This window comes from Suricata suricatta, chromosome 3 (assembly GCF_006229205.1).
Source record: "Suricata suricatta isolate VVHF042 chromosome 3, meerkat_22Aug2017_6uvM2_HiC, whole genome shotgun sequence".
Classification (NCBI taxonomy): domain Eukaryota; kingdom Metazoa; phylum Chordata; class Mammalia; order Carnivora; family Herpestidae; genus Suricata; species Suricata suricatta.
This window is the reverse complement of record NC_043702.1, coordinates 20,006,485-20,031,932: the sequence shown is the minus strand read 5'-3', so window position 1 is coordinate 20,031,932 and position 25,448 is coordinate 20,006,485.

The following is a 25,448-nucleotide window of genomic DNA, read 5'->3' as shown; positions in this document are numbered from 1 at the left end:
GGCCTCTGTACACTGTCAAAGCCCCCACCCTAACACACATACACAGAGACATGTACCTCTCAACCAGAGGCCATTTCCCTGTGTATAAGGAAATACATGAGTATTTGAGTAGATATCCATCTGCAAGCCTTGGGGAAGATAAAGTTTTGGAAATCCCTCACTGAACCTCAGGACTTTTTGAAGACTAAGACTCTCCTGACCAAGAACTCATAAGAAGGAAATGTTTCAAACAGGAAGGGAGATGCTAGTGTCATTTTCTTCCATTTCCTCTTCTAGAATTTAAGGTCTGTGGGGCAGGAATTTTTTTTTTTTTTGGTCAATTTCAATCCTATATGCCTAGGTCAGTGATGGCATGTAGTAGGCACTCAAAACTTACTTGTTAAATGGACTATGACCATCATCACCATCACCAAAGTCATTACTCCAAGCCATAGACCTCTTTCAATTGTGGATCACAAGAATCCAGAGCAATATTACAGCCTCATCTTAACCAATATCCCAGTCTCCCTCATTATCTAAACCTTTCACTGAGCCACTGATAAGGGGCCATTTGAAATGGATTTTAGTTTTCTCTTCTATTTCTGCCCCTACTCATATCACCCTATCCTATCCTTCTCAAGGAGTTTCTAATGAGCAAAAAAGCGTCCCAAATGTGAGAAGCACACAAGTTTTGGGATTATTTCTTACACAGCAATTGATAACTCATACATAAGGGCACTGAGTACATCAGTCACTGTACCCATGCTTTCTGTGCCCCAAAACACACTACTCTGATGTCAAACAGAGAGTCTGATAATTCACAAGATAATCCAAGTATCAATGTGAGAACTCACCAGGAGAAAAAACAAAAGTATTTTGTATGCATAATTGATGGACTGAACTTAAGACCTAAGAGAACTCCTCTGAAGCCTAAGTATGCCTCTAAGATGATCTGTGGTACTTGTTAAAAGTGCAGGTTTCCCAGTAGACTGTCATGTCCCGAGATTCTGACTTCTTTATCAAGTATATACTTGGGATATGTGTTTTCTATGAGATCCTTGGGTAATTCTGAAACAGGTGGTACTTGAACTGCACTGTGGAGAACACTGGCTTAGAGGAGAAAGTTCAAAGCCAAGCCCAACCCCCCACCCCCAGTTACCAGCCACCACATGAGTAGGGTGGCCACTTTCCTGCTATAAGTTGATATTCTTCTCCAGATATGAGTGAGGAAAGAGCAACCTCCAAATTAATATCCAAAAGAGGCAACATAATGACATGGAAAAGATGCCTGAGCAGAAATTTGTGCATTCCCACTGAAGTCCTGGACCATTCTTAGTGATGGGGATACAGTAAGAAGCAAGATAGATGAAGGCATTACTCTCATAAAGTTCACATACTAGTATGGAAAACAGAGAAGTAGGCAAATAAATAAGTTAATTTCATATGGGGGTAAATGCTAGAAAGAAACTAAACAGGGTAATGAGATGGAGAGTGACCCACTAGCCTGTGTATTGACTGGTGGAAAATAGATGGTAAGAACAGGGAAGGCTTCCTGAATTTATACTAAGATGTGAAGAGGAACTAATGATGTGAAGATCTGAGGCAGTGTTCCAGTTAGAGAAGGGAGCAAGCACAGAGTTCGAGGCAGGAATGATGTAGCTTGTTAGGGGGACAGTGAGAAGGCCAAAGTAACGGGAGACTAAGGAATGAGAAGAAGTGATGAAAGATGAAACTGGAGAGAAGGATAAGAATTATATCATGTAGAGATTATAATAATAGTGAGAGAAATTCATTTAATTCTAAATGAGCTGGGAAGCCACTAAAGGATTTTAGGTAATAGATTTTCATTTTTAAAAGGTCACTCTGGTGGCTGTGCAGGAAAAGAACTAGAGGTCCACCATTTCTTGAACACTGACAGGATGCCAGACACTTTGCCAAGCACTTTTTATACTTTATCTCATTTGATTCTGCACCCAAAACCTTATGGATTAGATACTACTGTTTTTCCCATTTTATAGAAGATGCAACAGACTCAGAGAATTAAACAACTTGCCCAAGATCAAACAACTGATAAGTGACAAGGATCGTTAACACCCATGGTCACCAATATTTCTGATCCTCTTCTCTTTCCTGGATACATGGAAAACTACTTCCCACCTCTCCTTGCAGTTGGGGAGGGTTTATGACTAGTGCCTTCAATGTGCTGTGACTACAAAGGACAAGGCATTTCTGGGCTGACACATTGCAGAACTGGCATGTGATCTTCAGTCTTAATTCCTCTGCCTCCAGAGTCACAGGAGCATGTCTTGAGATGGGATGCCACAGCATTAAAAAAGCCCAGACTAATGAGCACTACATAAAGGCAGTTGCCCTGCTGAGTCACTCAGACCTGCCTGCACTGACTTGTTGGAGAGGCAAAATAAACTTTTACTATGTTAAGAAACTTAAAACGTCGTATTGTTTGTTACTGCAGCATAACCTAACCATTCCAAGAATGGAAATTGATTCTTGGGTTATATAAACAGCTTGGCCAATATTCAGCTGTGCGACTTCAGAGATTGGCTGTACTCTGGGTCTCAGTTTTCCAGTCTGTAAAACACTTGCTTGGGACCTTCACCATTCAGTGAAACATACTGCTGTAGCCTGAATTTGAGCCAAGCTCTTATGCATTAGTGGAAAATAAGTCTCTGATTTCCCTCTTACCACATGCCATTGTCACCTGATATCAGCTCAGCACTTCCTCTTCCTCTCTAAGCCTCCTGACTGGTGTCTGAACCCACCTGCATGGCCTCCTTTCTCTGTCACATCTTTAGCTCAGAGCCACCTGTTAGGGTTTTCAGTTTGAGGATGCTGCTAGAGGGGCATCACAGCCCTACTACTCACCTCTTGTACTAATGACTGCTCAGGGTTCTCCAAGCTCTGTTTCTGGACAGGCAAATTATTAAATATTCAAAAAAGCCAGCAATGAGACAGTGGACATGAACGATGGAATCTGCTTCTCAGTTATGCTGAGAGGGCAGTTGCCTGCGCAGAGTCATCCTAGAGCAAAGAGAGAGGAGGTCTCAGCTGAAGATTCCCTGGGCTCCTCTGGATAAGTCTTTGATGTGTCCACCCCATACCTGGTCCAGAACGTGAAGACTTTGGGGACAAAGCTCTTCACCCACCAACGCTTTTGGGGAATATATTATCTTATTCCAGTGACATGTGACTATGCATGGAATTACAGACACCTGAGATGTACACAGACATATATAATCCTAAACAGAAATATAAGCTGTATGTATATCACAAACCACCCCCAGTTCACACATGCACAGTCTGGAAACTTTAGCCATGTGCATACAACCCATTTTAACAGAGAACTCACTTAATGCAACATGGCTTTAGAAAGAGTCTACTTTAAACGGCTGCCTGATGTGCACATGTAGATCGATAGCCAGAAAGATAGAAACATTGATTTTTTAGATACATACATTGCAATAAGACCTTGAATTTATATACCCTCCTTCCCCTGGGGAATTCACAGGATATGCTGTTCTCCCCTATGTGGAAAGCACAAAAGTTTATGTGTGCATGAGATGTGAAACAGAGTTAATATAAACCAAAGAGAGCCCCTTACTGTCCTGATTTATGCCACCTTGGACCTCCTACATCCCAAGTGTTTGGATTCATATACCCTCCAACACAGGGAAGACTTGAGCTCTATAAATTTTACTGAGAAGATGTATGTAATGTCATCCATGTGCATGCTATCTCACTATGTTCTAAACAATATTACCTGGAAATTTTTAAATTGTACCTCCGCTTCCTGCAATATTTATCATCTCCACCTTTCCAGATTAGATATAGCTATGAATATAGAGAGCTGTTACATAAGTATTTAATTGTGTAAGAACCCATTAAGCTATCCACTTAAGATTTGTGCACTTTACTGTGTATAAGTAAATACCCCAATATAAAAATGTAAGACAACACACATTTGCCTCTTGAAATCCAGGATGCAGTCACATAAAATAGAGTCAGAATAATAAAGGGCACTTAATGTATCGGTGTGTCTTAAAATTCTGTTAGTGCAGGTAAGGTGGGACACAAATCTGAATCTGATAGTTCATGGTAGTGTGACATTGGCCACATTACATAACCCTTCTGTTTCCAATTCCTGATCTGTACACTAAATAGAACCAACCTTGTAACATGATATAAAGATTAAATGAGAAAATTAATGTAAAACACTTCACATGGTATCTGGCACAGTGAACCCACAGTAACAGTTGGCTATTTTCATTATGATCATAGTGACCCCTAAATCCTTGTGCTGACATAGCCAGAGGCCACTCAGTGCAGAGTACTGTTTACATGCCACAACTTCTGCCTCCATCCCACCAAAAGGATCTGCAAAAGCAAAGCAAAAGTAATAATATAATCAGAGACCTAACTAATGACTTTTTAATGTCCTGGCTGTCCAATTCCATCCATAAGAGCCAAATGAATACATTTTGGTCTTTCAAATTTCCAGCTGGGCACCATGTTTTCTAACGACTTCAGCAAGCAACACAATCCTTCCCCATCACCAGCTCCCCAACATTAACATACTGTCACACCTCTGCTCTGCTTTTTCAAATCTTGAGACTCTACCTCCCGGTTCCTCAGCAATTCCCCTTTATACGCACCCCTGTAGTTATGTGTCCCAGAAAAACCAGCCCAACCAACATTCTCTTCCAGTTCACTTATGTAGCAAACGTATGTGAGCAGTGTGTGTGTAAAGAATGAACAAAGCATGGACTTTTTAGTAAGAAAAGTCTCGATACTGATCCTAGGCATGCCTCTCAGTGCAAATAACCTGACCACTCTGAGCCTTAGTCTCCTTACCTAGAAAATGGGACCATTGATCCTTACCTCAGAGGGTGTGATGAGAATGGAAAAGAACACACATAGCAAGTGTGTGCCAAGCACAGTGCTAAGCATTAACACCACTGATGAGAAACACAGATTACTGCAAAGGAGAAGGGAGCTTGCTGCAAAGTCTTTGCTTAGGAGACAGTCTGCAGTTCTGTTGAACAGGATAACTATTTATTTGCTGAAATAAAATTGTGTGCCTCCTTGAGAATTATCTTCTCTGAGCTTTTTCATTGAGACTTGGTCCTAGCTACGACTGGCAAGATTTGTGCAATTCACACATACTTGTGAAATTCGAGCACATTATCTCTTACCGACAAACCATAATGACTGTAATAAACAGGGAAGCCTCTGTTCTAATAAACAAGTAATTATAGTTGACAATAAATGTGTAAACATGATGCTAATTAGCACATCTTCTCCATAGCTGCTCCCAGTTTGGGGATCCATGTACACATGCTTCGGAATATGGGTGAGTCCATATTCTTCTTATCCATAGGTATATGAATATGTGGGCAATCTCTTTCCTAACTCTTTTCCTAACCTTCTTTGTCCATCTTTTTTCCCCCCACAATAGAATTATCTTATTCAGTGGAGAAAACAAGGTCATTTTAGCCTCTTGGTTTCCTCCACTGTAATCCCTTTAAACTCAGGTTTCCTAGTACCTTGGGGAACTCTGACTTATTACACAAAGTGCCTTTAGATATGAGGACACTGGCCTCATTACCTGAGTTCTTTTCAAACTTAGATATAAAGACATGGCCTGTAAATCTTGGGATTTGGGAATGGCAGGTAAAAGAAAGCTGAAATGAGAAGGTGGTTGATACTAGTAAATAGTAAACCAACAAATTGTTTTTTATTGAGCCAAGAAGAAGAAAAGCCACACGGGGCGGTGGGGGGGGGGGCAGTGACAGGATAGAGGTTCTGTGCTGCTTGCAGGCTGAGGGCTATAGCTTGGAGCTTCTCTTCCAAAGCAGAGAGTATTCTCACTTATGTTTCCCCAGAGATGAGCTACAAAATTATTGTCAATGAGGAGCAGCCACAATTAATTTCCTGACCATATGCAAAAATCTGAGACGCCCTACTTACAAAATTTTTTCTAAGGAATACTTTTTTCTTTATTCTTTTTTATTGACATAATGACCAAAGGAAAGACAGGCATGATTTTCTACTAATCTCTTTCCTAACTCTTTTAGGCCTCTAGTAAGAGGGCTTCTGAGTATCACATTTCTTTCTTATGTCCCCTTTCTCTCATCTTTCCAAGGTGACAATTTCCAAGATGTCTTCTTGGTTAAAAAATACAGAGAGAAGCAGTATTGCCTAGTAGTTAAAAACACTGAGTTTTGGTTCAGAAAGACTTGTATGTGATTCCAGCTCCTCCACTGTTTTAGTCAGCATAGGTTAGGTTATGCTGCAGTTACAAATAGCACCACACTTCTAGTTTCTTAACACAATAAAAGTTTATTTTGCCTTTCTACCAAGTCAGTGCGGGAAGGTCTGAGAGACTCTGCAGGACAGCTGCCTTCATGTAATGCCCAGCAGTCCAGGATGCTTTAATGTTATCCCATCTCAACACATGCTACCATGACTACACAGGTGGAGGAATCAGAATGGAGGATCACATGCCAGCTCTGAAATATGTCAGCCCAGGTGTACCTCGTCACTTGAAGCCACAACCTATTGATAACACTAGTCACAAGACCTTCCTCCATTGCAAAGAAAGATGGGAAATACAGTTTTCCATGTATCCAGGAAAGGGAAGGTAATCAGAAATGTTGGTGACCACTGGTATTAATGGTCATACTTACCAGCTGTTTTCTTTTGTTACTTAGCTGTCAGAGCCTCAGTTCTCTCAGCTATAAAACAAGAAAAATAATAGGACCTAACCCAAAAGTTTTTTGGGCTAATTAAATGAGGTAAGGCATATAAACTGCTTGGCACAGGGTCTGGCACGTTATAAGTGTTCAAGAAATGGTATGTAGCAATATCAAATATAGCATTATTAGCACACTTTCTACTTGCTTGGACAACAGGGAACAAATGTTGGCAGGGACTAGAAGTGGAGAGGGATAACAACTCTCAAATTCATAATTTTAACGATTAGGCTTCCCCAGAAGCCTAGGTCCTAAAGAACACGTGTGAGTTCATATGTGGAATTTAAGAAACAAAACAATAGGGGCTCCTGGGTTGCTCAGTCAGTTAAGCATTCAACTCTTGATTCTAGCTCAGGTCATGATTTCATGGTTCATAGATTAGCACAGAGCCTGCCTGGGATTCTCTCTCTCTCTCTTTTTCCCTCTGCCACTCCCCTGCTCTCTCTCTCTCTCAAAATAAATGAACATTAATAAAAAAACAGACTAAATAGATGAAAGAGAGAAAAAGAGAGGCAATCCAGAAAACAGACTCTTAACTACACAGAACAGACTGATGGTTACTGGAAGGGAGGTGGGCAGGAGTGTGGGTTAAACAGGTGATGGGTATTAAGGAGGGCACTTGTTGTGATGAGCACTGGGTATTGTATGTAAGTGATGAATCACTAAACTCTACACCTGAAACTAATATTACACTATGTTAACTAACTCGAATTTAAATATTTTTTAATGTTTATTTATTTTTGAGAGAGAAAGAGTGTGAGTGGGGGAGGATAGAGAGACACACACACACAGAATCTGAAGCAGGTTCTAGGCTCTGAGCTGTCAACACAGAGCCCAACGTGGAGCTTGAACTCATGGATGGTGAGATCATGACCTGAGCCAAAGTCGGACACGTAACTGACTGAGCCACCCGGTGCCCCTAAGTCACTTGAATTAAAATAAAAATTTGGAAATGGGGCACTCTCTGTCTCTGTGTCTCTAAAAATAAATAAAATATTAAAAAAAATTTTAATTAGAGAAAGAGAAGAAAAAAGAACAGGTAGGAGGGACTATTCTTTAGACTTATAGAACATTGGGTGTGATCAAGGCATTTGATACCTGGTATGAAAGGGTGGCTGAATGGATCCTGTACCTGTCATCTACCTATTGTATCAGTTAGGATTCTTAGAGGAACCAGACAACACACTCAGAGACTTTCCATTGAAGGTACTACATACAGATGTGTAGGTAAGAATAAAGGAACCAACAGGAAGTATTGAGTCACTCAAGAAGGTAACCTCAGGGAGTTAATGCAATCTTTAGACCTAAAGGAACAAAAGGAGGGAATGGTATTATGAAGTCTAAATGAAAGAGGCATCATAAAAAGAGAAAAACTCGACAGAAGCACTGGTCTTAATGGAATGTGGCCACTGTAAGAACTGTGACTGCAGGAAAGAATCAGAAGGAAAAAATATCCAAATCTCCTCTCCTCCCTTTCATCTCCTGGTGATGCCAACCATTGACTGAACCCAACCATAAGGCAGAGGACAAAGGGTCCTGTGCAATGCAGTCCCACAGAGCTCAGTTTCAGGGCCGAGAACTCATCTGAGATTGTGGACATAGCACACGGGTGCCCCAGCTCTTCCTCTCTCTGAACACTTCTTAGCTGCTACCTCCTCCGCTCCCTCCCCCTTCTCTGCCTCTCCTGCTCTCACTTTGCCAGGCTGACTGAGCATCTCCTTAGGTAAAAAGTGCTGCCTTCATGGAGGTAATTAAAGCCCCAGGACATCAACCTACCATGTGCAATGAAAAATTCACTGGCGCCAGCCCACAGTTTTCCTAGACAGTCCCATTGACCTCCCACTGCTGCTGCTGCTATTTTGAGTCCAAGTACAAACACAGTTCTTGCCTCTGTAGTCTCTTGATGAGAGGAGTGTGGGTGGTGGGCATCTGTTGTTTTTGCTGCCCAGCATCTATTCACCTCATCTTGATTACTCTCCCCAGCTCTCTGTAGGGCATCACCCTCTCTCCCCCCATTCTCAGCTTCAGGTAGGGTTGTCTTATCCCTGGCTCAGAGGTGGTTAAACCAATCATAGCTCCTCATTCTGCTGTGCACAGTAATTGGCTCAGGGATGGATGTTGTAGTGAGATTTTGCTAGAAATGCTGGGACAGAGACTGTTGTTTTACAGATAGAACATTGTAGAAGTCATTATGATTGACTCTTCACTAACCAGTCGACTCTAGGTAATTGTCTAAGCCAAGGTTTGTCAATCTCAGCACTACTGACATATTGAACCAGATAGTTCTATATTGTGAGGGCTGTCCTGTGCAACGTAGGATGCTTAGTATCATCTCCGTCCTTTAGCCATGAGATGACCACTACATTTGTGACAACAAAAAATGTCTTTGGATATTGTCAAACAGCCCCTATGGAACAATATCTTCCTTGTTGAAAACCATTGGTCTAAGCTAACATGATAATTGTATTTCACTTGTCAGTGGTTGGTGGAAAAACAGGCAAGGGGGCATTTCTGCCCTGTAGGACATAAGACATCTTCTAGGAGATTCTCAGGAACACTTCCTTTTTCTGAAGAAAAACCTGGAGGAAGAGGTAATTTTTCTTCTTTTCCTGTGCATTGCAATGTCTGGATATGACACTTAGAATCCCAACAGCCATTATGTGACCATGAGGGGAGCCATTCTGAGAGAAAAAATTGATACTGAAAATGAAGGAGAAAAAAAACTTGGCTCCTTGATGACATTGTTGAGGCACTTAATTAAGCAATCTGGATCTCACTACATCTTTGGATTGCTTGTTGTGTAAGGTGAAAAATTTCCTTATTGATTAAGCTAATTTGAGTCAAATTTTCTGCTGTTTGCAGCTCAAATTATCCCAGCCAAAAAAACTTTAATATGGATGTACATGACCCTGGGGATTTCTAGACGTTCTCTTGTGATCACAAAGGGACATCCTACCTACAACTTGAGAAAATACAGAGGATGCAGAGATGAGAGGAGAAAAGAAATGTATTTTAATGAGAATAGTTCAGACATGAGACAATACATTTTCCTTGCTTGGTTTAGTCCATTAGAGTTGGGTTTTCTGTCCCTTACATTAAAAAATAATCTAACTGATACAGATGGAAGTAGAGCTTCCAGAATCAGAAAGTCACCTCAGAGTAAATAAGAGACATGAGTACTTATGATACCAGTCCACCCAAATTAATCTGAATCTTTTGGCCGTGTAGATGGCAGCAAGTTTAAATAGAATAAGGTACTTCCCAACCTCAGCCCACTTTTCTCAAGTATGACAAAATACTCCTACCTAAAATATTAATAAAACTAAGGAAAGGTTGGCCCCAAATGTGGACAACTTCTCGCAATTTCAAACTCCACTGACTCATTGTAGATTTTGCCTGGATGCTTCATGTAGATATTTGGTCAAAGTGAATGATATTGGATCCATAAAAGGAAAATGTTAAAAGTAAACTTAGATACTTGCTACCTGGCTTTTTCATTTTTGTACAGGAGTAAACTGAGGCTCTGAGAGGGGAAATGATTACCAAGCTCACACTGTTCCAGAGTGGCAGGGCCAGGACCAGAAGTCATGTCTCTTGACCACTCCATCCCTATGAATTCTCCCTCGCTTCACCTACCAGATACTGGGTCTCATTTTCTGAAGCTCCCTGCAGAGACTGGGAGCTTGGCTGGGCTTTTCTGGGTGCTAGAAACTGCTCTCCCAACATCCAAATATTCTGTCAGTGGCACCCCTGAGAACACATGCTTTAGTATCTCTTCCTGGAGCAGCTGTGTCCGCAGCTCTGGGAAGCCCTGGGATGGGTGGGACCCTCACTTTCAGCTGGGACAGAAGGCCTGCCTGGTGGAGCTGGTCCAACTGCCTGCTCTCCTTCAGGCTGAATCGGAGCCAGCTGGATGCTAGAGGGTGGAATAACTGGAGACAGCAGAGTGGGAGAACAGGCCCTCCCAGTGGCAGGAGGCACAAAATCTTTTGTGCCACCAAAAATTCAATCCAAGTTTAAAGCTGACACAGGTGGAGTGGGCGGGCCTCTGTGATTTGATGGGTTCTCTGAGGTTCTGGCTGCCTAAAATATCTCCTCAACCCACCTGCCTATGACACCCTCCCTTCTTATCGGGCCTGCAATTCCTGCCATTAGTGTCTCGAAGGTTTTAGATGACAAACGATGGAGCATGTTTCCCAGCAGGTCACCGTTAAAGCAGGTTTCCTGGGAGTGAAAGGGAGGCCCTTGTGTCTGCTCCTTTTAGCACAAAGAGCTAACACTGCCAGGAGCTCAGAGAAGACGAGGCTGGCCTACTTTACAATTTTGGCTCCTACTGAGACACCAGTCACTCAATTCATTCATGCCCACATGACCAGGGCTTTGAAGAAATTAGGAAGCAGGCTTTAACAAAAATAAGGTGAAGATGCTAACAAGCAAAGTATCATATTCTGCTTCTTCTTTGGGTTCCTACTTAGGTTTTTTCTTCTATGGGAATCTGGGTCCAAGTTGGAGAACTTTTCCATGTGCCTACTGCAGCCAGATATCAGAATGCTTCCAGAATTCTGCAGGGCTCTCCAATTATTGTTGTTCTTGTTTTCCCCTAAAGCCTTTCCCAGTTCCTCTTGTCATCACTTCCTTTTGGCCAATCCCAGAAGGAAATTTAAAATCCTGGCATGCTCCTGAGAAGCAGAGGGATGAAATGGTGGAGGGTAGGGAAGGGCAGTGGAAGAGTTGACAATCCTGCTGATTGATTTTGCCCACCCCATTCCCACAGGTGTGAGCCTCCACTCTGCTCTGTCAGAGGCTGGGGCGAGGGAGAAAGATCGACAAGGAGGGTCAGAGGGCACAGTTGCTGACAGAAAGGGCCTGGCAAGCGGCAAAGTGATTAATGGTCTAGGGCTTGGGGAATAGACAATGGCCAGAGCAGGGGATGACAGTGTTGATGAGGTTGGGGGTTGTGCTAAGAATTTATAAGCTCTGGTGTGAAGGGGAAGCTCTCTGAATACTTAAGAAGATGCTTGGTATAGGGCTGATTGGTGGGGCTCAGGGTGGGTACCTTGGTTTGGGCCAGATATTCATTTATAAGGTGCACGTGGGTAAGACTGGAGAACCCAGTTGAAGGAATGGATTAATGTCAGACAATTCTGCTGCCTTATCTGGGCCAGACACACTCTGGTGGCAGGGTGGGGGAGGTGAGGGATGGCGTGCCCTTGAAGCAGATGGATACTTCCATTGTCAATCATCCTGGCAAGAATTTAATCAGTTGTTAGCTATAAGAATATAAGAGGGAGGGACTTACACTGGGAAGAAAAATAGCATATTTGTTCTCCCCAAAGTAAGATATCTCTTCAGCTGGTGCCTCAAGGCCAAGAACAGCCCCAGGATATTTCTGGTGTGAGTACAATTTGGAGCAGGTTGTCAATGGAGGCCAACCAGGAGCCAAGCAAGGAAATTGATTTAAAGGAATAGCCTGATATGGGAGCCAGAGTTTTTGATAACTCTCGGTTTTCATAATTTCCTTTCATTAATCCTGGACTTGAAGAAAAGTCTCCTTAAGATATATAACCTGGTCTCAGTGATGCTGTCTGAGCTGAAGGAAGCAGCTGACAACCGCTTGGGACCCGGTAGCAGAGCGGTGAGCAGCATCCCCTTCCTTGAGGCCAGAGAAGTAGAAACAGCGGAAGTCACAGGCAGCTGTACCCAACAGGAATGTCATGAAAGTCAATGGCTGAGGCAGTGGCTTGCAGATAAGGCAGAATGAAAGAACATCATGGACAATGGGTTTCTGAACCATGGGTAAAGCAGCACTCTGAGAAGCCTTCAGAATGATCTGAGAAGGTCTCAGCTTAGGACACTGTAATTTTCAGCACTTTCTTTTATAATATTAAACATGTCCTGAAGGGCCTGGCATTGTATTAGGCTCTAGGGATACAGGGATGAAATGGACATGATCACTCCCTGCAGGTCCCTTCCTGGCTAAGTGACTTTATAGCATCCCTGTAGGTGTCTGGAAACAGAGAACCCTGGGTAGGAAAAGACACTCTAAATCCTGGGCCCAGAGGGACCACACCACTTGTTTTCCTTTGCCTTGTCCATGTTGCCAGGCCAATGGCTTAATTTTAGGAACTACAGTTTTGCAAGATCTGGAAAAAAAGGTTGGAGGGTATCTGGCTCATCTCTCTGATTTTACAGACTTAGAAACATCTATATGGTAGGATCTGGGGGGTAGAAGATCTTATAGGATCTGGTGTCCAGATCTGTCCCTTAGCAAAGTAGCTCTCTCTGCAAATTGATATCAGAGCACCACCCTGGAAATGATGTTATCCCTGTGGCCAGGCATCGAGGCTCAGACAAAGGGCTTAAATCCTAGTTCCAGCTCTGTGACCATAGGTATATTACTGAACCTCTAGAAGCCTCATTTCCTTGTCTATAAAATGGGGACAATAACTGGCGCTACTCACAGGGAGTTCATTGGGGATTAAATGGAAAAAAATCTGTGTCAAGAACTTAGCACTGTGTATAATACATCAAAAATGTTCCACCAATTTTAATTATTTAAGGAAAGCTTTTTCTCAAAATATGCTTGAGCTGGGATTGATTTGCCTCTTTCTCTGCCCCAAAGTACATGGCTACTATAAACCTTGCTACTTTTAAGATCATCAGTCATTACCAATTGATGCAAATACCTTCGTTGAAGCTCTTGACTCTTATTTCCCTGCAGCTCTAGCGCTTTTTCCTACATTTCACAACTTTTGTAATAATACTCTAGGTAAGAGGTAATGTTCCAGTTATCTACTTTTGCATAACAAACTACCCTATAATATAATGGCTTAAAAAAACAACTCTATATGTTATATCTCATGAGTTTATGGGTCAAGAATGTGGGCAGGGCTGGTTTGGGTGGTTCCTTTGCTCCATTTAGTGTTGTCAGAGGTTATTCGGTGGTATTGAGTTTGCCCTGGTGCAAATAGCCAGAATTCTGGGCTCAGCTGAGATGGTCAAGTGCTTATACATCACCTCTCCAGCAAGGTGGCTTTTAAGGTAGTCTGACTCTTTACATGGAGACTTGGGATTTTATGAGCCTGTGCAACAGGGGGATAACCTTGATTCCAAAATCCCAGGACATCAGTTCTATCATATTCTGTGGTCAATCAAGTCACTAAAGCCAGATTCAACAGAAAGATTAGACTCCAATTCTTAGAAGTAAGAGCAAAGGATATGCAGCCATATTCAGTCTACCAGAGGTACTGAGAACATACAGATCAACTTTATTTATTTGTTTGTTTGTTTATTTATTTATTATATATATAGAGAGAGCGAGCAGGGGAGAGGGACAGAGGGAAAGAGAGAGAATCTCAAGCAGACTCCATGTTCAGTGCAGAGCCTGACACGGGGCTCAATCTCATGACCCTACAATCATGACCTGAGCAGAAATCAAGAGTCAGATGCTCAACTGACTGAGCCACCCAGGCACCCCCAGATCAGTGTCTTTAATGTAAAAATAGAAACCATTGGGGGAACAAAATAAAAGGAAATATACATGATACTTTGTCCCCCCTATGGAGAGGGAAACCCTAAGCATAAGAGGATTCAAAGAAACAGACACAAATTTTGATAGAGCTCACTGGTATTTCCGAAGCATTATAAACAAAACAGAAAATAAAACTCAAGCCATAAAACAACAGTGATAACATAGAATAGGTTAACCTTTCTAAGGTAGAAAAACAATACAAATAAATCCAATAGAAAATTAAGCAAAGTAAATGCATAGACAATTTCCTAAAATAAGAAATGATTGGGGCGCCTGGGTGGCTCAGTTGGTTAAGCCTCCGGCTTTGGCTCAGGTCAGATCTCACATTCGTGGGTTTGAGCCCCAAGTCAGGCTCTGTGCTGACAGCTAGCTCAGATCCTGGAGCCTGCTTCCGGTTCTGTGTCTCCTTCTCTCTCTGCCCCTTCCCCTCTCATGCTCTGTCTCTCTCTGTATCAAAAATAAATAAAAAACATTTTAAAAAAATTTTTTTAATTAAAAAAAAAGAAATGATTATGACCCATAAATACGTGGAAACACTTCCATCTCAGTGCAAAAGTAGAAATTAAAACAATTATAAGATATTTTACAATCTCGTTGACTTTGGCTGACCAAAAATACTAGGCTGGATACTGGCAAAGATACTGGGAAACAAACATTCTCAACAAACTTCCTGGAAATCAACTTGATAAAATATATCAAAAGCTTTTAAAATGTTATATTCTTTGAACCACTAATTCTGTTTCCAGGAATTTATCCTAATGAAATAATGATCAGTGTGCACAAAGATTTAGCGACAAAGATATTCATTGCAGTATTGTACAAAATAACAAAAATTGGAAGAAATCTAACAATAAGAGGTCACTTAAATAAATTATGATATGTTTGCACAGTGTAATACTATGCCATTGAAAACAAGGTAAAATATGCTATTGACATGAGAACATTTTCACAATATATTGTTGAAGGGAAAATGTGCAGTGTGATTCCATTTTTCAAGAAAAAATATATTTACATAGAAAACAACATTGGCACCAAACATTATTGGTTCCACTACAGCCATTTAAAGGTGCAAATCTACGATCTCAATGTGACTGTCATGGGTTGAATTGTGTTTCCTCTAGAGATACTAAAGTCCTAACCTCCAGTATCTGTGAATGTGACCTTATTTGGAAATAGAATCCTTGGAGATGACCAAATCCAGATGAGGTTATTAAGGTGGACCCTAATCCAATAGGACTGTGTTCTCATGGAAAGGGGAAATTTGGATACAGACATAAACCCACAAGGTGAGTGCTGTGAGAAAATGAAGGCGGAGATGGGGTGACACAGCGGAAACCAAGGAATGCCAAAGATCCCAGCAAACCATGAGAAGTTAGGGAAGAGGCATGGTACAAGTCATCCCTGAAAGCCCTCAGAAGGAACCAGCTTACTGACATCTTGACCTTGGACCTCTGGCCTGTAGAACTATGAGGTAAGGAATTTCTGTTGTTTAGGCCCCCCAGTGTATGGTTCTTTGTTATGACAGCCCTAGGAAACTAATACAGATTTGTGACCCTGTCTACCAGATAAATCTTCCTGGCCTAAGCTGGCAGGGTCTTCTTGGCGCTTGGACTTGAGACAATGAAAGCCTGAGCCAGTGAGACTGAAAACTCCTAGAAGCCCTGGAGCAGACCTGAGGACCACATGTGAGCTAATGAGTGGGTGGAGGAGAGTGGTCTTCGGAGACAGAGGATTGAAGCAGGGGACAGATGAAGCAGAGGTGTCCTGGGAGGGAGGTCATAAGGCCCCCTTGGAGCCCGAGAGAGCAGCTTTGGTGTCTGTTGGAGTTTAGTTCCCTTGAGGCCCAGAGATACTTTGTGCCCTGTGGGTTTGTTTCTCTAGAGTCCACAGCAGACTTTGATAAATATTCCTGTGTCTGGGCCAGTCAGAGTGGATTTACAACTCAGTGGGCATCCAAGAGACTAGTCGGGATGGATCCATCGTAAATCCAGCACTAGGTATTACCAGATAATGGTCCTTATTCATTCTTAAGGCTTATCATAGTTTCTAATTTTTCTATAAGGAACCCATATAATGTGTTTCACTTTTAAGTTAACTAGATTAGTTCATTTATTCATTCACTTAGCATACAGTTATTGAAAACTCCTGTGTGCTAGGCAGTAAGCTCTAGCCTCTAAGGATGCAATGAGCAAATGCACAAGAATCCCTATCCTTGTGAAGCTAAAGATAAGTAAGATGGATAAATAAAATATAGATGGTGATAAGGGTTATGGGAAAAAAATAAAGCAGGGGAGGGAAAAGGCACTGCCAGAGGGAAAGAGTTTTAATTTTAAATACAGTGTTCGGGGTAGGTTTCACTGAGAAGGTTAAGTTTTGAACCAAGACTTGAAGGAGGTGGGGGAGCAGGTCACTGAGTGTCTGGAAGAAGAGTGATCCCAGCGGAGAAATCCACAAATGCCAAGTGTCTGGGGCAGCAGCCGGCCTGGAGGTTGCTCAGCACAGGCACCTCCTCATGTGGGGCTGCCTGAGTGTCCCAGTGACACAGAGACTGGAGCCCCTCCCCGCAACCCCAGGGAGTGAGCCCAGACAGACCAGGTGAAAGACTCAAGGTCTTCTATGACCTGGCCTAAGAAGGCACGTTCCATACCCAACATTTTGCAACATTGTACTGGTTACAAAGACCAGCCCTATTCAATATGGGAGGAGACTAAATGAGAATGTGAATACCAAGCAGCCTTTTTGGAGGCTGCCTACCACAGCTATTCTGTTTAAATGATCATATCTAAGGGACGCCTGGGTGGCTCAGTCGGTTAAGCCTCTGACGTCGGCTCAGGTCATGGTCCCAGGGGTTGTGAGTTTGAGCCCCACGTCAGGTTCTCCATCTCAGTGCACAGCCCCCTTGGGATCCTCTGTCTCCCTCTCTCTCTGCCCCTCCCCCACTGTGCTCTCTCTCTTTCTCTGCCAAATATAAATAAACACTTAAAATATAAATAAATTGTAATTTCTCATGTTTGCAATATTTTCTGGGTTTATCTAAATATAACTAAGTTGTAGAACTTAGTAACTCTCCGGTTCTAACTTCCAAGGGACCCAATCTATGATAGCTGATCTCCAATCTGTTAATCTACTCCTGATAGGTCATTTGTCCTCAGAATGAATTTGTCCTCAGAATGAAAGAATCTTTAACAGATATCAAGTTAAAAAATTTTTAAGTGTTTTTTATTTCTGAGGGAGAGAGACAGAGTGTGAGCAGGGGAGGGGCAGAGAGAGAGAAAGAGAGAGAGAGCGAGAGAGAGAGAGAATCTGAAGCAGGCTCCAGGCTCGGAGCTGTCAGATCCTGTGAGATCATGACGTGAGCCGAAGTTAGACACTTGCCCGACTGAGCCACCTAGGTGCCCCTAGAGCTGGAAACTTCTTTATAATCATCTGATCTTTAAAATGTAATGTTGTTTTCTATGTTAACACAAGGATTTTTTCATGTGTGCTGAGTATACACTAAGAATGGAACTGCCGGGCACATTACAGAAGATTAGACTTTATTTTGCTCAGTGCTTTACCAGGAATTGTCCACTGTTTTCAGAAAGCCACATCACCCACGGCAACGCTGCCTGTGCTGAATCTCCCATACACCTACTGTGCGGGCCTCCATTCGGAGCTGTCCCGTTTGTCTGTTTCATTGTCTTCTGGTACTGGGCTCTCTGTGTCTGTCAGCCCCTTTTGTTATTCCCAAACCAGACACACAGTCTCCGGCTGCATTTCCCTTAGTGTAAGGTCCTGACATCCAGGTTTGGAGGGGGTTGGGACAAGAGGTAAGCAGGGATCTCCTGAGCTTCCCGACATTCAGGGGGCCGAGGAATGCCCCTGTAGGTCACAACAGAAGGAGAACCAGCTGGGGCTTAATGAGGAGGAAACATTTTGTTGCCTCGCTCCTGTCCCCACTGCCACCACCACAGCTGTCCCCATCATTACCACCCACCTATCTATGTAACAAAACTCTTCGGGTACAGGCTCCACAGTCAACTTCTATTTCCTAGGTGCCTCAACTATGCCCCCCCGAATTGTGCCAGGCATCTCCCAAGCATTGACACAGGCATTACTGTCCCCCTTTTACAGGTGGGGAAACTGAGACCCAGTTTTCACAGTATGGCAAAGACCCTGAGAAGTTCTCCTAGAACCTGCCCTCACTGCTTTCAGGAAGGGCTGAGCAGTTCTTTTCAAGTTCAGGTAGAGACAGGCCTTCTCTCTCTTCATTGTCTGTCTGTCTCTCTAATGTTTATTTATTTCTGAGAGACAAAGACAGAGTGCGAGTGAGAGAGGGGCAGAGAGAGGGGGAGACACAGAATCCAAAGTAGGCTCTAGGCTCTGAGCTGTCAGCACAGAGACCAATGCGGGGCTCGAACTCCTGGACTGTGAGATCATGACATGAGCTGAAGTCAGATACTTAACGCACTGAGCCACCCAGGTGCCCCTCTGTTCTTTCTCTCTATCCCTTTTCATGCCTATGCAGGCTAGGAGGAAAAAAGGGGCCGGGAGTTCTGGCCAGACGGCAGGGTAATAAATGACTCCAATTTAATAATCTGTTGCTCTCCTCTTAATTAAAAGGCTTTTCCCTAAATGACCTGCTGTTCACATATGAGTGCACAGTGCTTGGGTGAGGTTTAGGGGGCCAAGGGAAATCTAGATGTGGAGGAGAAGGAGCTGGACAAAGAGGTGACAAAAGAAACCCATCCTAAACATGCTGGTGGGCCAGCTTCGAGGGATCCTCTTCAGGTCTCGAACATATTTGATCTAATCACGGGGCAGCAAGGAACTGGTTCTTCTTTGCAATCTGTGTTGGTTTAGAAGCTGATTTAGCCATAGGGCTTTTGAACTTCTGGGATGGAGTAGTTTATCTAACACATACCTTGGCACTCAGGTTTCCCCAAAGCCCTATCTGGCCTTGGGGAGTGGTTAGATGGCCTATGGAGCATTCTGCATACGTAGTGTTCCTTATACTCTGGATATACAGGGGCAGTGGCAGGAGGAGGGCTGCAGGTGCCCATTGTTCTGGGCATTATCAACATCTACAGTTGCAATCAGATGACACTATTTAATAAACCCCCTATTTTGTCTGTGCAGCGACACTGTGTAAGTCCTTGTGACTAAAATCTGCTTTACGGCAATTAGCATGCCGCGGCATATTTTCAAAACCTCTTCTGTAATTAGAACATGGTATTGATATGAAAGTGTTAGCTGAAGATTTAGCCTGAGTTTGTTCATGAGGGACTGGTTTAGTTAATATTGATCCTTTGCCGCCACCACCACCACCACCACCACCACTTAAACTGTAGTTGGGAGTTAGACTGAGATGTCAAATTCAACCAAAGCCCACATGAACACCCCCACCGAGGGACTCCTGGCCCTCCCTTACTGGTTCCGACTCGTTCAAAGGACCCCAAAGATCATGTCATTCCAGAAAACATCCCGTCAGTCTGTAACTCTCTCTTTTAAGCACATTTTATTTCGGGGGATCTGGGGGGCTCAGTTAAGTGTTTGGCTTTGGCTCAGGTCATGATCTCACAGTTTGGTGTTCGAGCCCCACGTTGGGCTCTGTGCTGACAGCTAACTCAGAGCCTGGAGCCTGCTTCAGAGTCTGTGTCTCCTTCTCTCTCTGACCCTCACCTGCTCACATTGTCTCTCAAAAGTAAATAAAAAACATTAAAAAAAAAATTTAAATAGTTCATTTTATTATCTAAACTTTCTTCAGCATTTTTGATTTTGTAGGATTGGATCATCCTTGTAACTCCTGTTTTTTCGCTTATTTCTGGATATCAAATCTCTACTTCCTCTTCAAAGGCCAATTCAGACAGCACTGCTTCCTTAGCCTTCTTGGCTCTGAGCTAGGAGCCCACCAGGCAAATGATCTCCTTGAGTCAAGTCTCTGCAGCAATTTACTCTTTTTGTATTGCGGGTTTTTTTTGGACACACAGCTTCTCTCTTCCTTTGGACTCTGACTAAACTCCTTGGGACAAACTTTCTTTTCAGTGCTTGTTTTCCAGCCATGGACAACTGGCCCCAGGCACACAAATAATACAAAGTCGCAGATCATCTGCCTGTTAATATGTTATCAGTGCCACACTGTTCCCATTATTGTAGCTTCATAGTGTGTTTGCATAGTAACAATAGATTAATAACTTGTCCCCATTGACCATTTACTGTGTTCCTTTCTCATTTAACCTTGGCTGGAAGTCTCTGGGGTAGGTGCAAGTATTTCCATTTTATAGAGGAGAAACCCAAATACAAAGAAATTAACTAACTTCAACACAAATGCAACAAGCAAGGGTAAAACAGTGTATATAGCATGTTACCAGTTACATGAAAGGAAGGAGGGATAAATATGTTTTGACTTAAATGTGCATAAAATATAACTAGAAAAATATGCAAGAAACTGCTGGTGTGGTTAGGAAGGGAATGAGGTGGCTAAGACATAGAAAGGGGGGCAGAGGCAAGTTCAAATTTTGGAGGTGCTGAAGCTCATACACTTTGGGAGACAGGGAAGCCTTTAAAGAAAAAACAATACAGGATCATGAATACAGAATTAGGTACAGAACCCAAGAAGAGGCCTATGCAAATGAGGGTCCCTGAAGCTATTACAGCTTCACTTTAAATCTGCCTGCAGCCAGAAGAAGACATTTCTTGGTATGTATTCTCGCTTGTGTATTGAGTTTGAATCATGCAGTTGTATTACCTATTCAAAAAATATATAGTTATTTTAATTAATATTTTTAACTGCCCTCCCTCCAACTGGCAGTGTGAAATGGGCCTTTTAATTTTTTCAAAGAGCAAAGAACTAAGTTTCATTTGTTTAGAAGCAGAGAAGGATGTGCTTGCAGCAAGCTGGAGGGGTCACCGAGAAGGAATTCTGGAGTTGTCTGTTGAACGGACGGGGGTTTGCTTTCATTATTTAGAAGCAGAGGTTCGTGCCTGAGGTATAAAAGCCTTGAGCATGTAATACATACGAGACGACACATCGTTTGCTATACAAGGAGGGTTAAGAAGAGAGTCCCTGATCTTTCAGAAGCTTACAAGAGAAAAAAAAAAAAAACTAGAACAATATTGAATTGATTGCTAAAAGAGAGCTGATTTCCTGGAAACAAGTGCTGGAGGACCAAGGAGGTGAGCAGACTGGATGCTATTGCTCTTCCCCAAATGGATCTGATGGCCGGTGGTTTTCTCTTATTGCATCCAGGAGTAGGAGGTTCTTACTGTAAACTACCTAGAAAGCATTCAATCTCTTAACCACTCAATTAGGGTAATTCACCCCCAGGATGAATGGGACTGTACCATCTGATTTGGCCTGTGTGGGCTCCTATCTAATGCAGACGTAGATGGTTCTGTTTGCAGCAGATGTCCAAACCCTCCCCCTCTCCTCCTCCCCTCCCCCTCCCCCTCCCCCTCCCCCCACCCCATCCTCACCACCCTGATGCCTGAACTTGCAATTTACAGCACTGAACGGAATGGTAGCAAGCCCCTCAGGCCCAAACAGAATGTAAAATAGCTAGCAGCTCCCTCCATTTGTCTTTCTCCTGCCGACAGAACAAATCTGAACTTGCAGAGAATTTGGAGTGGATGCTCAAGAGAATCTACTGACTGTAAAACCTGTAATCCTGGAATAAGGGAAGGAAGGCTTCTCGGTTACAACAAAGACAGGATGTGGCCCCCAAGGCCACTTAAATTTTCCCCTACTTAGGAACTTCTTTAACAGTTGAATGACCTTTCATTTGTGTGACATTTTATTTGGGTCATGATGGGTCCCTTCCTTTTCCCATTGAAGGAGTTGATGACCTTTCATCAACTGTGAATTGATGACCACACAAGTAAAACTCAAACAAATGAGAGTAGAGGAAGGCTAGGGGAGAGAAGTATAAAGTGCTTTTACTTACATCTTTGAGAACTGAAAGCCAGGAAGCAATCCAACATATACAACAAATAAAAATAAGATTTTGTTCCATGATGTGGACAGGCTGGATAGGAGGTCAGAGGAGCAGAAATAAAAAGAGAAGAATAAGAAGTAAATAAATGCAACATAAAATGAAAAAAGAAGACATAGGGAGACACAGATATAAACATGAAGAAACAAGACGTATAGAGGGACAGGGACCGAGACAGAGGGACAGGTCACAGAGACATAGCCAGCCAGCTTTCAGGCACTATTATTCGCCCCCCTGTGGCCTTCATGGATATTGCACCAAGCCAATGACAATCCGACATTAAATTTGCACATCTGTAGAAACAAATGGGGTGTCATCCCATGAGCAATTTCCCACGGGAGGGATGAAACTGTATCAAGAGTAGAATATTGGGCAGAGTCTGGTGGTTGTGCTCTCATTGTAGGACCCATGGAGGAGCAGAGCGCCCATTTTCCATGAACAATCATGAAAAAATGTAATTGTTCCAGTGCATACTTTGGCAAGGAAACTGCAGGAAAAAATAACAGTCCATTAGAGAGTTCCACATAGGACCTGATTTTCTAAGCCAATTTCATGTCTATTACTGCCAATGGAAGATGAGCAGTGGAGCTCCGAGTGTGGGTGTGTGCTGGCCTCAGACATTCAGGCTCCTTGAGAAGGAGCGATGGTGCTGGAGTCTCCCTCCCGGCAGCTTTCCAAAATGAGCCTCCAGCCAGGCCTGTATCATCTCTTCCCTGGCCCCCTGCCATGGTTTGCAAAAAGCCCTTCTAGTTGGCACTTGTGCCTTCCTCCAGGGCACGCTCTACTCTGCTGCAGGGAGCAAGCTTCTTAAGACACACATCATTCCAGAGTGAATCCTTCAGTGGTTTCCTACTGGTATCAGAACAAAATCCAAACTTCTCACCACAGCCTGCAGGACCCAGCTCTCTCTCCTACTTGCCTCTCCAGCCCTCTACGCCTCTCCCACTGTCTTGCAGCCACACAGGCATTCATTCAGCTCTGCAAACACACCCAGCCCTTCCTGGTCTGGGTGCAGTGGTGCTGGCCTTTTCCTCTGGTTCAGAACCTGCCTTGCTCTGACATCTCAGATTTGCTCCTCTCTCCACCTTCAAGTCTCAAGGTTAATGCCTGCCTCCCAACCCTGGGGAGGCCTTTCCTGATCACTGCAATAGTTTCCTCTTCAGTTTCTACCCGAACCTTCTGTGTGGGTCCTTCAGGCACTTATTTTATTTCTTTGTTTCCTTTTTTTTTCCCTGCTGCCCCAAATAGACTGTAAGCTTTATGAAGAAAGGGTGACAATTTGGGGTTCTTATTCACTCTTGCAACCCCAGTGCCTTTGCACTGTATGTGGCCCATAGGAGGTCCTTGAATGGTGGTTAAATAAATACATGAATGGGTGGATGGATAAATAAAGTGAAATTTGGGATTTTGGAGGAACACAAAAAGTGAAAATTTACAGGCCTAAAAAAACTGGATGAGGGTGTTGAGGGGGATGCTTTTGGCAAAGGATACACAAAGCCATCCTGGGCAGAAAATGTGCCAGATTTGAGAGAGAAGCTTGTGAAGTAATCACAGGCACCAAGACCAAACAGAGAAATGAAGAAAGACACCAACGTATGGAACACACAGTGTAGGAAAAAATCCTGGATTTTCTGTCTTTATGATACATTTAAAGCTTGAGGGGAGAGGAGAGTTAGGGAAAGGCAGACCCAAAAGGGAGAAAAACTGAACTGTCAGACTCAGAGCAATAAAGTCCATCAGAACGGAACAACCACTAAGGAAGGTGAGTTTCTTGGCTGATAAACCTTCACATTGCTCCTCTGTGCTTTGGATATGTAAATGCCTTTGCCGACTGGCAGCACCGGAGGAGGGAACAGCCTCCTTACCCTTCCGAAGTCTCCTCTCGCATCTGCTCCAGAATCTTATCACAGCGCTCTAGGTGTCATTAACTTGAATGATGACATGCCCTTGAGGAGGCTGTCAAAAGCTCTCTCCCCAAAGAACTGTCAAGCCCTCTCTGGGGGTTCAGAAACAGAGGGAAGTGGGAAGCCCACCGCCTACATCACTAGCATGTAAGCTCCAGGGAGAAGGATCTTAATCTATTGTAGTTTCCCAGACATAATACTCGGCAAGGGCAAGCATGCAACATTTATTTAGTGTCTAGAAAGAGCCCCACACTGGGAGCGAGATTCCCCGTTCCAGCCTGTTCTATGCCTGGTCTGTGACGTCAGGCCAGCTAACTTCTCTGGGTGCATTTTTACAACACACACAGGCTGATCTGGCCTCTATTTCCTCACCTAGGAAACTATATAGGCTCTGAAGTCCTTCTAGCTTTAAAATTCAACATATCAATGTATCTGTAAATCACGAATGTATCAATGTATATTTGATTGCAGCTCAGCTAAGCCTAACTGATAACATGAGTAGACTGTTGTTACGGTTGTCCGACAAAATATAAGACACCCAGTTAAATCTGAATTTCAGATAAACCACAAGTATTTTTTTAGTTTAAGTAGTCCTATGCAATATTTGAGACAAATATTTAGGGCCTTTGCCAAATCTGACCACTTTAACTATTTGTCTTCTATCCTCCAGATATTGTAAACTTTTGGAGAGAGAGACAGTAATAGGTCTTATTCATCTTTGGAATCCCTTACTCTTGTGCCTGCCAGACTTTGGGATTTCACAGAATAAACATTATTGGATTTTCTTTGAGGGAAAAACAATTTTTTATTCTGGTACATAAAAGTATTTATAACCGTCATTGCTTTATTAAAGAAAACCAGTTGAACATTAAAAACTCTGACATAGGGGACCTGGGTGGCTCAGTCGATTAAGCGTCCAACTTCCACTCAGGTCGTGATCTTGCAGTTCAGAAGATCGAGCCCTGTGTCGGGCTCTGTGCTGACAGCGCAGAGCCAGGAGCCTGCTTCAGATTCAGTGTCTCCCTCTCTCTCTGCCCCGTCCCCACTCACCCTCTGTCTGTCTCTCTCAAAAATAAACATTAAAAATTTTTTTAAAAACTCACATAAACTCTCATTTTACACAATTATATATTTATAATTTATGTTCACATAAATATTTATATATAGTATAATTATATTTATCATTAAAAAACCATTAACTTTACAAAATACTCACTACATTGTCCTTTTGTTTGTGGGTTTCTAAGGCAGCCAGGTGATGCTTCACGTTGGCACTACACAGCTGCTCTATGTT